The sequence below is a fragment of the Phyllobates terribilis genome, unplaced genomic scaffold, assembly GCF_046119375.1.
Source record: "Phyllobates terribilis strain yellow unplaced genomic scaffold, ASM4611937v1 Scaffold_60__1_contigs__length_8166268, whole genome shotgun sequence".
NCBI classification, from domain to species: Eukaryota; Metazoa; Chordata; class Amphibia; order Anura; family Dendrobatidae; genus Phyllobates; species Phyllobates terribilis.
Genome location: NW_027362820.1, coordinates 6,763,324 through 6,776,865, shown reverse-complemented (window position 1 = coordinate 6,776,865; position 13,542 = coordinate 6,763,324). Strand labels below are relative to the sequence as shown.

The following is a 13,542-nucleotide window of genomic DNA, read 5'->3' as shown; positions in this document are numbered from 1 at the left end:
CCACCGAACATTAGAAAAGGTACAGGAGTACCTCAAATTCAGAGCCTATTTCTTTACACAGCTCACTGAAGATGCGGTGCCTCAGAGCACTATTTCGCACATAGTTCACACATTTCACTACAGTTTTTAATACTTCTGCCATTTTTGGAGGCAAGGTTTTTGTTGCCAACGGATGCCTGTGCAGAATACAATGCGTAACAGTGATGTGTGGTGCATCGGCTTTTACTAGCGCACCAAAACCAGACTTTCTTCCCAGCATGACTGGAGCTCCGTCCATACAAACTGCAGAAACCATATACCATGAAAGATTGTTGTCTCTGAGGAAGTCATCCACAAGCTTCTTCACATCGGCTGCCTTAGTTGTTGTTGTAAGAGGCTTACAAAATAAAAACTCTTCTTTTATCATGTTGTCTTTCACATAGCGCACGAAAACAGCAAGCTGGCTTAGATTAGAAACGTCTGTGGTCTTGTCGAGTTGAAGGCTAAATTTTGCCGGACTTGAAATTACATCTGCGACTACTTGAGCCAAGATGTCTTTACTCATGCACTCTATTCTGTCACTGATGGTGTCATTTGAAAGAGAAATTTGGGATAATTTACCTTCGGCCGCTGTGCCGAGTATCAGATTCGCCATCTGCAGTGAGGATCGGTTTGTTCACGGGTACAAATCCAAGAGAAGGCAGAGTGGCCCTTTCATCGAATCTGGCTCTTTTCACCTTGAATTCAGCAAGCGTTGTTTTCTTGTATTCCCCATCTCCATGCAGCTTCAAGAAGTGTTCCTTCAGTTTTGCCGGTGCGAGACTAGAGTTGCTCAACTTGGCATTGCAAATCATGCAGATAGGACGCTGACTCCCATCACGTTCCGTGATACATGTGAATCCATGTTGTACATATTCGTCTGACCACTTTCTTTTTTTGCTCGACATAGTTAGTATGGATTAAAATATTAAGAAAGAAACCACACAACGTACGACTATGACAGTCACACGGTGACTACTGAGCACACTAAATTCCCAGCAGTACTGATTGGCCAATTAATGTAACGTGATCATCTGCAGCAAGTGATGGCCAAGCGGGGCGTGTCATCACGAATTTACTTAATGAGTCGGGTGTGTCTTGACTTCCGTGACGGAGGCTCCGCCAAACCCCTGAGACCGACTCACCGAACCCCTAGGGTTCGATAGAACCCCGGTTAAGAACCACTGAATTACACATTTTGTTATATATGTTTATTTCCTTTGCGTGTATTGGAACAACACAAGAAAACATAGAAAAAAAAAAGCAAATTGAACATAATTTCACACAAAACCACATAAAATAGGTCGGACAAAATTGTTGACACCTTACATACATAGTTACATAGTTTATAAGGCCGAAAAAAGACAAGCGTCCATCCAGTTCAGCCTATTTCTTGTGCACTGCAGCTATTCTGCAGCGTTGATCCAGGGGAAGGCAAAAAAAAAAACATGCGGTATAGGCCAATTTACATAATTGAGGAAAAATTCACTTCCCGACACCAATCTGGCAGTCAGATTAAATCCCTGGATTAATTAACTATCACTAAGCATAAGATGTAATTTTATTGTTCTCAAGAAAGGCATCCAGGCCTCTCTTGAACTCATTAAGTGAGTTGGACATCACCACTTCCTCTCCCAGAGAGTTCCAGAGTCTCACGGCTCTGACCGTAAAGAATCCCCTTCTATGCTGGTGCAGGAACCTCCTTTCCTCCAGACGCATAGTGTGCCCCCTCGTCTTTGTCACCATCCTTGGTATAAACAGGTCATGGGAGAGATCTCTGTACTGCCCCCTGATGTATTTATAGATGTTTATGAGGTCTCCCCTAAGCCTTCTCTTTTCCAACGTAAATAGGCCTAATTTTGACAACCTCTCTGGGTATTCTAGTCCCTCCATTCCCTTAGTCGTCCTCCTTTGTACCCTCTCTAGCTCCAATATGTCTTTCCTGAGCACCGGAGCCCAGAACTGTGCACAATATTCTAAGTGCGGGCTTACCAGCGCTTTATACAGAGGAAGAACAATGTTCTCATCATATGCCCCTATTACTCTTCTGATGCATGCCATGACTCTATTTGCCTTCGCAGCTGCTGCCTGACACTGGGCACTCCAATTTAATTTGCTATTAACCAAGACGCCCAGGTCCTTCTCCATGTCAGATTTCCCCAACGGTTTCCCATTTAATATGTATGGGTGACTGCTGTTTTTCTTTCCCATGTGCATGACCTTAAATTTATCGGCATTGAACCCCATTTGCCATTTTTTGGCTCAACTCCCCAATTTATCTAAATCCTCCTGTAGCTGTGCCCTATCCTCATCTGTATTAACTACTTTACAAAGTTTAGTATCATCTGCAAATATTGCTATTTTACTATGCAACCCTTCCACTAGATCATTAATAAATATATTAAATAATATAGGGCCCAAGACAGACCCTTGAGGCACCCCGCTAGTAACTCTGACACACCCTGAGCTTACGCCATTGATAACCACCCTCTGCTTTCTATCACTCAGCCAGCTATTTACCCACTTGCACACATTATCCCCCAGACCAAGCATTCTCATTTTATATACCAACCTTTTGTGTGGCACGGTATCAAACGCTTTGGAGAAGTCAAGGTATACAACATCCACAGACTCTCCCCGGTCCAGCTGTGAGCTCACCTCCTCGTAGAAGGCGATCAGGTTTGTTTGGCAGGAGCGATCCCTCATGAATCCATGTTAATATGGAGTTAGACAGTTATTATCATTAAGATATTCTACAATAGCATCTCTAAGAAATCTTTCAAACAATTTACCCACAACAGACATTAAGCTGACTGGTCTATAGTTCCCAGGGTCACTTTTAGACCCCTTTTTGAATATTGGTACCACATTTGCTTGGCGCCAGTCTAGTGGGACAGTCCCTGTCCATAAAGAGTGCTTGAATATAAGATACAGCGGTCTGTCTATCACATTACTTAATTCTTTTAGTACCCGGGGGTGTATGCCATCTGGGCCTGGTGACTTGTCTATTTTGATATTATTTAGGCGTTTCTGAACTTCCTCCTGGGTTAGGTGGGTGATATTTAGCGGAGGGTTTACTTTATCACTCTGCATTTCCTCCGATAAATTGTTTTCTTTTGTGAAAACAGTGGAGAAGCTATTGAGTAGGTTAACTTTACCCTCATCGCCCTCTATGATTTTACCCAGGTTATTTTTCAATGGGCCAACTCCATCAGTTTTAATCCTTTTACTGTTTATATAGTTAAAGAACAGTTTGGGATTCGTTTTACTTTCCTTGGCAATTAGTCTCTCTGTCTCCTCTTTTGCTTTACTTATTTGTTTCTTACAGATTTTGTTTTTTTCCCTATAAGATATTAGCGCTTCCTCGCTGCCTTCTTGTTTAAGTTTACCGAAAGCCCTTTTTTTGTTTTTCATTGCCCTCTTGACTTCCTTATTTAGCCACATTGGCTTCCTCCTATTCCAAGCCCTTTTATTCCCATAAGGTACGTACCTTCTACAGTGAGTATGTAGGACTGTTTTGAAAATTTACCATTTTCTATCCGTGCTCCCATTACTGAAGATACTATCCCAGTCTATAAGATGAAGGGCATATCTTAGCTGATCAAACTTTGCCCTCCTGAAGTTCAGTGTTTTTGTGACTCCCTTGCTGGGCACCCTACTGAAGCACATGTGGAATTGTATAATGTTGCGGTCACTATTTCCCAGGTGCCCCCCGACCTGCACCGTAGTTATTCTGTCTGGCCTGTTAGTTAATATTAAGTCTAAAAGGGTTGTTCCTCTAGTTGGTTCCTGCACAAGTTGTGACAAATAATTGTCTCTATATAAGAAACCTCCCCGTCGGGGAATCGAACCCCGGTCTCCTGCGTGACAGGCGAGGATACTCACCACTATACTAACGAGGATTTGGCCTTGCCAAAAATGTGGGTAAACAACTTTGTTTCAAGCATGTGAAGCTTGTTCAAACGCAACTGTGGCAAGTAACAGGTGTGGGCAATATGAAAATCACAACTAAAACCATATAAAAAAGGGAGAAGTTGATTCAATCTTTGCATTGTGTGCATATGCGTGGCACACTAAGCATGGAGAAAACAGAAAAAGGAGAACTGTCTGAGGACTTGAGAACCAAAATTGTTGAAAAATATCAATAATTTCAAAGTTATAAGTCCATCTTTAGAGATCCGGATGTTCCTCTGTCCAAGGTGAGCAACATAATCAATAAATTTACAACACATACAGTCAAATATGGTGGAGCTTCAAAAATGTTTTTGGGTTGTTTTGCTGCCTTTGGTCAGGTACCTTGACTGTGTGCAAGGCATCATGAAATCTGAAGATTAGCAAAGGATTTTGGGTCACAATGTAGTGCCTAGTGTCAGAAAGCTGGGTTTGCATGCTAGGTCATGGGTCTTCCAGCATGACAATGACCCAGAAAATGGATGGAAACAAAGTGCTGGACAGTTCTGACTAGCAATGAATCCAGATCTAAATCCCATTGAACACCTGTGGAGAGATCTTAAAATTGCTGTTTGGAGAAAAACATTAACATTTGAAAGTCCTCAGTGGTTGATACAATCTTTTCAGTTAGCCATTAGTCAGTAAGCTTTCGAGACTACTCAGATCTTTTCAGTAGACATAGTATAATACAAAATCTGAAGAGTCACATATTTATACACAACAGGGCACAGGAATAATGCAATAGATAAGACAAGTGACGTGAAGCAGAACTATCAGTATGGGAGAGGAAGAAGCAGTTGTGGCCGTAAAAACGTTTGGCCACGAGTAGATCTATTCTTTTTTTCTTTTATTGTGTGGCGATGAAAATTTATTCTTGTTTTAAGTTTTTGCCCTGTCTCCACTACATACAGACTCCCAGTTGGACATTTGGTACATATAATTAAGTTCATTGTGATGCAGCTGAAAGTACCTGGGATCTTGTGGTCCTGATGTGAGTTGGGAATCTTTATCTTGTACATGGTCATTATAAATGGACGGGTTTTACATTTACAGTTGGTGCCGGTGAATTTTATAAGTTTCACAACAAAGGTGAAACTATCCTACCAGTCAGTTTGCTTTCCCTCCAAGTACCTTTTAATTCTAACAATGTTAGGTTTCTGGGAGATTATACTTGTTCCTTTTATTTTTCGTTCACCTTAGCTTGCCTTCTTTGCCCTATATGAATGTGTTTTTGTTTCTCACTCAGAGTTTTCGTATTTTACTTCATACTTTCCTTTCCCCTTGTTGAGAGTGTGCTGAAGCCTCCCCTCTGGTTCCTCAGGAGGTACTCCTCAATGACTTATTAGGTAGTTAGGTGTGCGGTGGTGTTTTTAGTTGTGCAGCTAGGGCCTTTCTAGTCTCTACAGAGACTAGTTGGGTGTAGTTGCGGCATTCTCCCCTGTGTGGGTTCTCTGGTGCTTATAAAGATCCGATTTCTGGTTAAAACATTTCCCACATTCTGAACATGAAAATGGCATCTCCCCTGTGTGAGTTCTCTGATGTTTGATAAGACTTGATTTCTCTGTAAAACATTTCCCACATTCTGAACAGGAAAATGGCTTCTCTCCTGTGTGAGTTCTCTGATGTTTATAAAGATATGATTTGTGTCCAAAACATTTTCCACAATCTGAGCATGAAAAAGGCATCTCCTCTGTATGGGTTCTCTGGTGCTTAAGAAAACTAGATTTCTGGTTAAAACATTTTCCACATTCTGAACATGGAAAAGGCTTCTCCCCTGTGTGAGTTCTCTGATGTATAATAAGATTTGATTTCTGGTTAAAACATTTTCCACATTCTGAACACGGAAAAGGCTTCTCCCCTGTGTGAGTTCTCTTATGGTTGATAAGATTTGTTTTCTCTGTAAAACATTTCCCACATTCTGAACAGGAAAATGGCTTCTCTCCTGTGTGAGTTCTCTGATGCTTGATAAGAGTTGATTTCTCTGTAAAACATTTCCCACATTCTGAACAGGAAAATGGCTTCTCTCCTGTGTGAGTTCTCTGATGCTTGATAAGAGTTGATTTCTCTGTAAAACACTTCCCACATTCTGAACAGGAAAATGGCTTCTCTCCTGTGTGAGTTCTCTGATGGTTGATAAGAGCTGATTTCACTGTAAAACATTTCCCACATTCTGAACAGGAAAATGGCTTCTCTTCTGTGTGGTTTCTCTGGTGCTTATGAAAACTAGATTTCTGGTTAAAACATTTTCCACATTCTGAACATGGAAAAGGCTTCTCCCCTGTGTGAGTTCTCTGATGTATAATAAGATTTGATTTATGGTTAAAACATTTTCCACATTCTGAACACGGAAAAGGCTTCTCCCCTGTGTGAGTTCTCTTATGTATATTAAGATATGATTTCTGTACAAAACATTTCCCACATTCTGAACAGGAAAATGGCTTCTCTCCTGTGTGAGTTCTCTGATGCTTGATAAGAGTTGATTTCTCTGTAAAACATTTCCCACATTCTGAACAGGAAAATGGCTTCTCTCCTGTGTGAGTTCTCTGATGGTTGATAAGAGCTGATTTCACTGTAAAACATTTCCCACATTCTGAACAGGAAAATGGCTTCTCTTCTGTGTGGTTTCTCTGGTGCTTATGAAAACTAGATTTCTGGTTAAAACATTTTCCACATTCTGAACATGGAAAAGGCTTCTCCCCTGTGTGAGTTCTCTGATATATAATAAGATTTGATTTATGGTTAAAACATTTTCCACATTCTGAACACGGAAAAGGCTTCTCCCCTGTGTGAGTTCTCTTATGTATATTAAGATATGATTTCTGTACAAAACATTTCCCACATTCTGAACAGGAAAATGGCGTCTCTCCTGTGTGAGTTCGCTGGTGACGAACAAGATCTGATTTCTGATTAAAACATTTCCCACACTTGGAACAAGAAAATCTATTCTTTGCTGTGTGAATTTTTTCAGGTTTAAGAAAAGACTTTTTGGGAGGAAAACTATTTCTATATTCTGACCGTGAAAATGGCTTCTTTGCATTAGGAGCAGTTCGTTTTTTAGTGCTTATTTTGTGACTTTGATTTTCCTTAATAATCGGTAATGAATCAGATGACAGGACCTTTTGCAAAGGATCAGATGACAGATCTTTGCTGTGAAGGGATGATGGTAAATCTGGAGAAATGTCATTCACTTCAATTGTATCCTGTTGGATCTGAAAATTATCTGATTTAAAAATTGAAGATATCAGCTGTCCCTCTGATCTCCTGGTACAGACATCTGCCAAGAATAAAACCAATTATTATTTTTTAATAAAAATCCTTGAATTTTATATTTTTGAACATTTCTACTTAAACTGTCCATAAAAAAAGGCAAGTTATATAAAAAAAAAATCACTTATTCACCAGGACAATGACTGTCTAATAGAAAACCTCATAGGATGAACCAGTAGAGCGAGGTGTTCAACTGTTTTTTCATTCTGCCTCCCTAATATGGAATAAAAAGCCACCAAACAATGTTATGTAGGCAAAAATAATACCAATAAAAACTTCTACTCATCTCACAAATAACAAGTCCCCACTCAGGTCCATCATCGGTCAGTGGAAAAACAGAGGTTTCCACATTATTAGTGGCTCAAAGGCTCTTGAAAAGCAACATGGCTTCCATAAACCAATCCAGCAATATCCACTCTCCCAAAGTCAGATCTCCCCCTCGCTTCTGAGCCTTGCAGTGTGCCCAAACCACATTTAGCCTCCATGTATTTGGCATTACTATAGTGAGAAGAACCCACTTAATTTACGGTGTGTGTCCCCTGGAGCACAATCTGGGCACTATGTGTTGGGTAATAAAATGATATATTTGCAATTTTCACTCTCCATCATCCACTGCGTGCTAATTTCTGGAAAGTGGCTGTGGAGTCAAAATAGTCACTACTCCTATAGATTAATTCACTGAGGGTTATAATATCCAAAATGGAGTCACTTTATGGGGATTTCTACTGCTCTGGTTTTCTGCAATTTTGTTATATTAGGGCTTCTGCAAATGGTATGTCCCATCTCCTGTGGGATCTGCTCCTGCGACGTCAGCTTCTGTCACCAGACGCCTTATTCATTCTGCAGGCGGCGCTGGTGATGGAAGAGACGTCAGAACCAGAAGCCCTGAAAGGCGCAGGCTCTTCGCAGCCACTATGATTAGGGTCACTGGGACCAGTAGTACCATCCAGTCTGGCAGTATGGGTGTGTGTGTTGTCCAGCTGGAGTAATCTGCTCCCTGCTTCAGTTAACTGGAGAGCACCACACCCTACTAAAGCTGGAAGCATATTGCCGGAAGCTGCCAGATACAGCCTTGTTCTCCTCTGGTTCTGTCCTCTGTGCTCAGCTCCCGGCTTGTGTATTTTTCTCCTGTTGTGACCTCGGCCCGTTTACTGACTACTCTTGTGTCTTCTGATTTTGTATGTTCTCTGCCCTCCTGGTTCTGACCCGGCTACCTGACTATTCTTCTTCCCTTCTCACTCCACAGAACAGCAGGTAACACCGTGGCCCAAGCCTAGGGGTCTCTGTGTTAGTCCAGATCCATGTAGAGGGGTTAAAGGGTGATGAGCAAAGTAATTTGTGAAATATGTAAACGGGGTAGATAAGGCAAGCCTGTTTGTGGTAGTCATCTTTTGAGCTTCCAGGTGACCAAGACCAGTTCCCCCAATGCATTGTGTCTGCAAACTATTCCAGCAAGATCTGCATTCCTAATAGCTAAATGGCGCTCCTTCCCTTCTTAACCTGCCATGTGCCCAGACAGTAGTGTACTACCGTATATAGGGTACTGTCAGATTGAAAAGTTGGAAAATAATTTGTAAGGTTCATTTGTTTCCTATTATCCTTTGTGAAGAATTCCAGAGTTATCACCACATAAAGTGACACATGTCAGATTTGAAAAATGGCCCTGATTAGGAACACAAAACTGGCTGCAGGAAGGGGTTAAATCAGAGGATTACTGAAGTCAAAAACTGTGACTATAGACAATAACACATCTACTGAAATGATCAAACTCGACTGTCTTCATGAGAGAAAAATGAGTAACTAGTGGTGAAACCTCTCTGGGGTAATTAGAGTATGGGCTCGGTGGCTCTTAGCAATCTAAACTATCGTAAGGGACAATATTTTCAGTCAGATGAGATTCAAGAAGAAATATTAGATGTTCAAAGAGAACTTTTTATAATCGTGCAGAGCTGAGGTGTCTTAAATTTAGATCTTGGGCATTTGGAAGACGTAATGGAGATCTTTTTGAAAGACTACCAGGGAGTTACAGAGTCACATAAGTGAGGCCGGCCGATCCCACCACAATGAAACTATCATAGAGAATGAACCTGTAAAAAAAAGAAAGAATATAAAAACATGTAACATCCCCAACAACAACGTATGTATGAGGGGAGAAATCCAACACTAAACTGGAGTCACACTCATTTATGGTGGACCATTGGAGCAACTATGAGTCCTGAGCAGAAGAGTAGAGAAAGTATTAGTGCCCCGATTTCAGGAGAGATTGTGCAGTAATCTGAATTCCTTAGGATCGAAAACATAATGGAATTTATGACGTGGAGTGAATCCATGAAACCAGGGCTGGAGCCAACACATCTTCTGCAGGCGTAAATAAATGTATATTACAGCCATGAGCCACGCACAGCTTAGAGATATATCATGGCACAGGTGTAATGTTTTCTGTATAGTTTATCACAATCCTGTTTGAAGTTAGTTGGTTTGATAAGAAATTTAAAAGTCAGGATAAAGGGAAACTCTGTTGTTATTGTACAGAAATTCACACTTGGCCGTCACTGCACATTTAATGTTGTCGATCATAAAAGTGAAGTTTGGCCAGAAAGACTGGGCCTGGTCTTGTAGGGACCATATGAGCACATTCAGCAGCACAGAAGGGAGAGAAGGTAGATTCATCCAATAAGATATCAGGGATCTAGGAAGGAACAGCATCATTACCCTCCGCTTTCTCTTACAGGCCCATCAGAATTTTTCTTCAAGCGATTTTCTAACTTGTCAGCACATTCTACGTAAACTGTCATTTGGCTTTGTAGCTTACAGATTTGGGCAGGTAACGGACAGTGTCTTCTAATCCCAGGGGCAGAGGCGTACATAGGAATCATGAGGCCCCATAGCAGAAGTTCTAATTGGGCCCCCCCCCCGCAAAAAAAAAAAAGTAAATAATTGTCAGGGTCACAGAAGAGAAGATCTCACAACTTTCCAGCCTTTATATAGTAATTTTCCTCCTGCTGAAGTCCTAGATCCCTCTTTCATTGCCCCATAAAATGTGATGCCAACAAAAGTGCCCCCCCCCCCCCCTAAACACAGTATGATACCCCCATGGTGCATTCCTCATTAGCCTCTACATGCACAGTATAATGACCCTACTGTCAGGGCTGTGGAGTTGGAACCCATTTTGGTGGAGTCTGAGTTGGTATAAAATGGACCGACTCCGACTCCTAAAATATATAATAAATTGGGTGCAGTAGTTCAATACAGTTTGTGGGGAATATTTTTTCATAAGAATTTGGGAAAGTTCTGAAATGTCCTATAAATGTCTGTCCTATTCCTGATCTAAGAGTCTAGACTTTTAGCTGAGAAGAATCAGTGCTACAGTAAATTTATCACTTAAACATGAGCCGTGTATGAGGGAGTCGGAGTTGGATTCGATGTCATGGAAATTGAGGAGTCGGAGGTTTAGCTTACCGACTCCACAGCCCTGCTTACTATACCCCACCTCAACTGCCAGGACAAAGTATGGTGAGCCCAACACACAGGGGTGGATTAAGTGTAGCAAGGGCCCCGGGCAGTTTAGAAGGCGTGCTCCCCCCCCCCCCCCCCCCACACACACACACACACACACACACACACACACACACACACACACACCTGATGTATCACATGATCCCCTGAGATAGATCATGTGAGAGTTCACGTGAAATTAATTTGGCAGAATATTAATTATAATAATTTTTTTTAGGCTGTGTGCCCACTATGCATTTTTTTAAGCGTTTCCGCAGCGGCAATTCCACTGCAGAAACGCTTAAAAAACGCTTGGTAGAAGGTCTGCCATGTTCCCCAATGATAATCCGCATGTGCTGTGCACATGCTGCGGAAATTTCCACTGCGAATTATCATTGCGGAAAAATCCGCAGCACTACCAATTATTTTGTGGAAGTGCTGCGTTTTCGCCACCATTGATTGCATTGGAACGCATGGAATCCGCATCACTGCATCTGTAGATGCACATTCCATGCATTTCAATGTGCGGATGGTACCCGGGTTTGGAGAAGAGGAGACTCTCCTCCGGACCTGGATACCATAGAACCTGTAAAAAAAGAATAAAATAAACATTAAATATTATACTTACCTTCTGATGGCCCGCGGTGTCTTTATCCGATGCGTCCTGGCTTGCCAGCAGCTCGCGATGGTCTGAAAACCTGCCGTGACGTAATTTAGTCATGTGATGGGTCACGCGACCGCTGACGTTGGCAGGCCATCAGAAGGTATATTTATTTTTTATTTTTTTACCATTCTTTTACGGTCACACTATATAAATCCATGCCGGTTGCTGGTTGCATGGATTTATATAGTGTGACCAAGTTGTCAAGCACTTTCCAAGTGATGCTAAAATCGCTTGGAAAGCGCTTGTCAACCCGCATGCAGAAATGCATGTGAAGAAAGCTTCACATCCGCATGTCTTTGGCAGGAAAAAAAGCATGTAAAATTCTCATGCGTTTTTTTCTGCCAGGGAGATGCAGAAACGCTCAAAAAAAATCCAGAGCATTTCTGCATCGTGGGCACATAGCCTTACATTAATTGTATGACTTAATATTGAGCACACGTAGTCATCTATACACAGCAGTAGGCCGCACGGTGCCATCTATACACAGCAGGAGGCCGCACGGTGCCATCTATACACAGCAGGAGGCCGCACGTAGCCATCTATACACAGCAGGAGGCCGCACGTAGCCATCTATACACAGCAGGAGGCCGCACGTAGCCATCTATACACAGCAGGAGGCCGCACGGTGCCATCAATACACAGCAGGAGGCCGTATGTAGCCATCAATACACAGCAGGAGGCCGCACGGTGCCATCAATACACAGCAGGAGGCCGCACGTAGTCTTCTATACACAGCAGGAGCCGCAAGGTGACATCTATACACAGCAGGAGGCCGCACGTAGCCATCTATACACAGCAGGAGGCCGCACGTAGCCATCTATACACAGCGGGAGGCCGCACGGTGCTATCTATACACAGCGGGAGGCCGCACGTAGCCATCCATACACAGCGGGAGGCCGCACGTAGCCATCTATACACAGCAGGAGGCCACACACAGCCATCTATACACAGCAGGAGGCCGCACGGTGCCATCTATACACAGCAGGAGGCCGCACGGTGCCATCAATACACAGCAGGAGGCCGCACGGTGCCATCAATACACAGCGGGAGGCCGCACGTAGTCTTCTATACACAGCGGGAGGCTGCACGGTGCCATCTATACACAGCAGGAGGCCGCATGGTGCCATCTATACACAGCAGGAGGCCGCAAGGTGCCATCTATACACAGCAGGAGGCCGCACGTAGCCATCTATACACAGCAGGAGGCCGCACGTAGCCATCTATACACAGGAGGAGGCCGCACGGTGCCATCAATGCACAGCAGGAGGCCGCACGTAGCCATCAATGCACAGCAGGAGGCCGCTCGTAGCCATCTATACACAGCGGGAGGCCGCACGGTGCCATCTATACACAGCAGGAGGCCGCACGTAGCCATCAATGCACAGCAGGAGGCCGCACGGCGCCATCTATACACAGCAGGAGGCCGCACGAAGCCATCTATACACAACCGGAGGCTGCACGGCGCCATCTATACACAGCGGGAGGCCGCACGGTGCCATCTATACACAGCAAGAGGCCGCAAGGCGCCATCTATACACAGCGGGAGGCCGCACGGCGCCCCCCCAGAGACAGCGGGAGGCCGCACGCAGTCACGCACACACACAAACCTAAACAGACATATACACGCATAAACACATTTGAAACACAAAAATACATATAAACAGACATCACACAATATCTGCCTACACACTCACTCACACACTCACTCAAACACACACACACACACACACTCCCGGCTCGGCTCCAGTCCTCCAGCTCCTCTCCGGTGGTAAGTAGCAGTGCAGGGCGTGCACTGCGTGACGTCACAGCTAGGAGACACAGCGGCGCACAGGGCAATGTCTCCTAGTTGTGACGCGGCCGGGCCAGCACAGGGTCCCCACTCCATCGGGGTGTCTCTCCTGCACCCCCCGCTCTGCTGTTTGATTGCCGCCGCCGCCCGCGGCGGGGAAGACACAAGCACAATTAAAGGTGCAGTGTCGCCCCTGCCATCATTATCATTACTACAAGACACAGCCGTACAGTGCGCGGCCATGCCTGAACACAGTGCCGGCAGGCGGTGGCGGCAAACAAACAGCGGCGCGGGGTGTACAGAAGGGGAGCGACTGCTATGGGGCCCCCCGGCTCACGGGCCCCATAGCAGTCGCGTG

At 43.8% G+C, this 13,542-nt stretch overlaps 1 protein-coding gene, 1 non-coding gene and 1 pseudogene across 2 annotated transcripts in view; all 3 read right to left on the bottom strand.

Moving 5' to 3' along the window:
* LOC141192393 (uncharacterized) overlaps nucleotides 1-13,542 on the bottom strand; it is a 240,367-nt gene that overhangs the window by 163,674 nt on the left and 63,151 nt on the right. The window lies entirely within an intron of this gene.
* Nucleotides 1,215-13,542, bottom strand: part of LOC141192345 (uncharacterized) — a 68,802-nt pseudogene continuing 56,474 nt past the window's right edge.
* On the bottom strand, nucleotides 3,849-3,920 carry TRNAD-GUC (transfer RNA aspartic acid (anticodon GUC)). The gene has a single exon. It is a non-coding gene; the product is annotated as a tRNA-Asp (tRNA).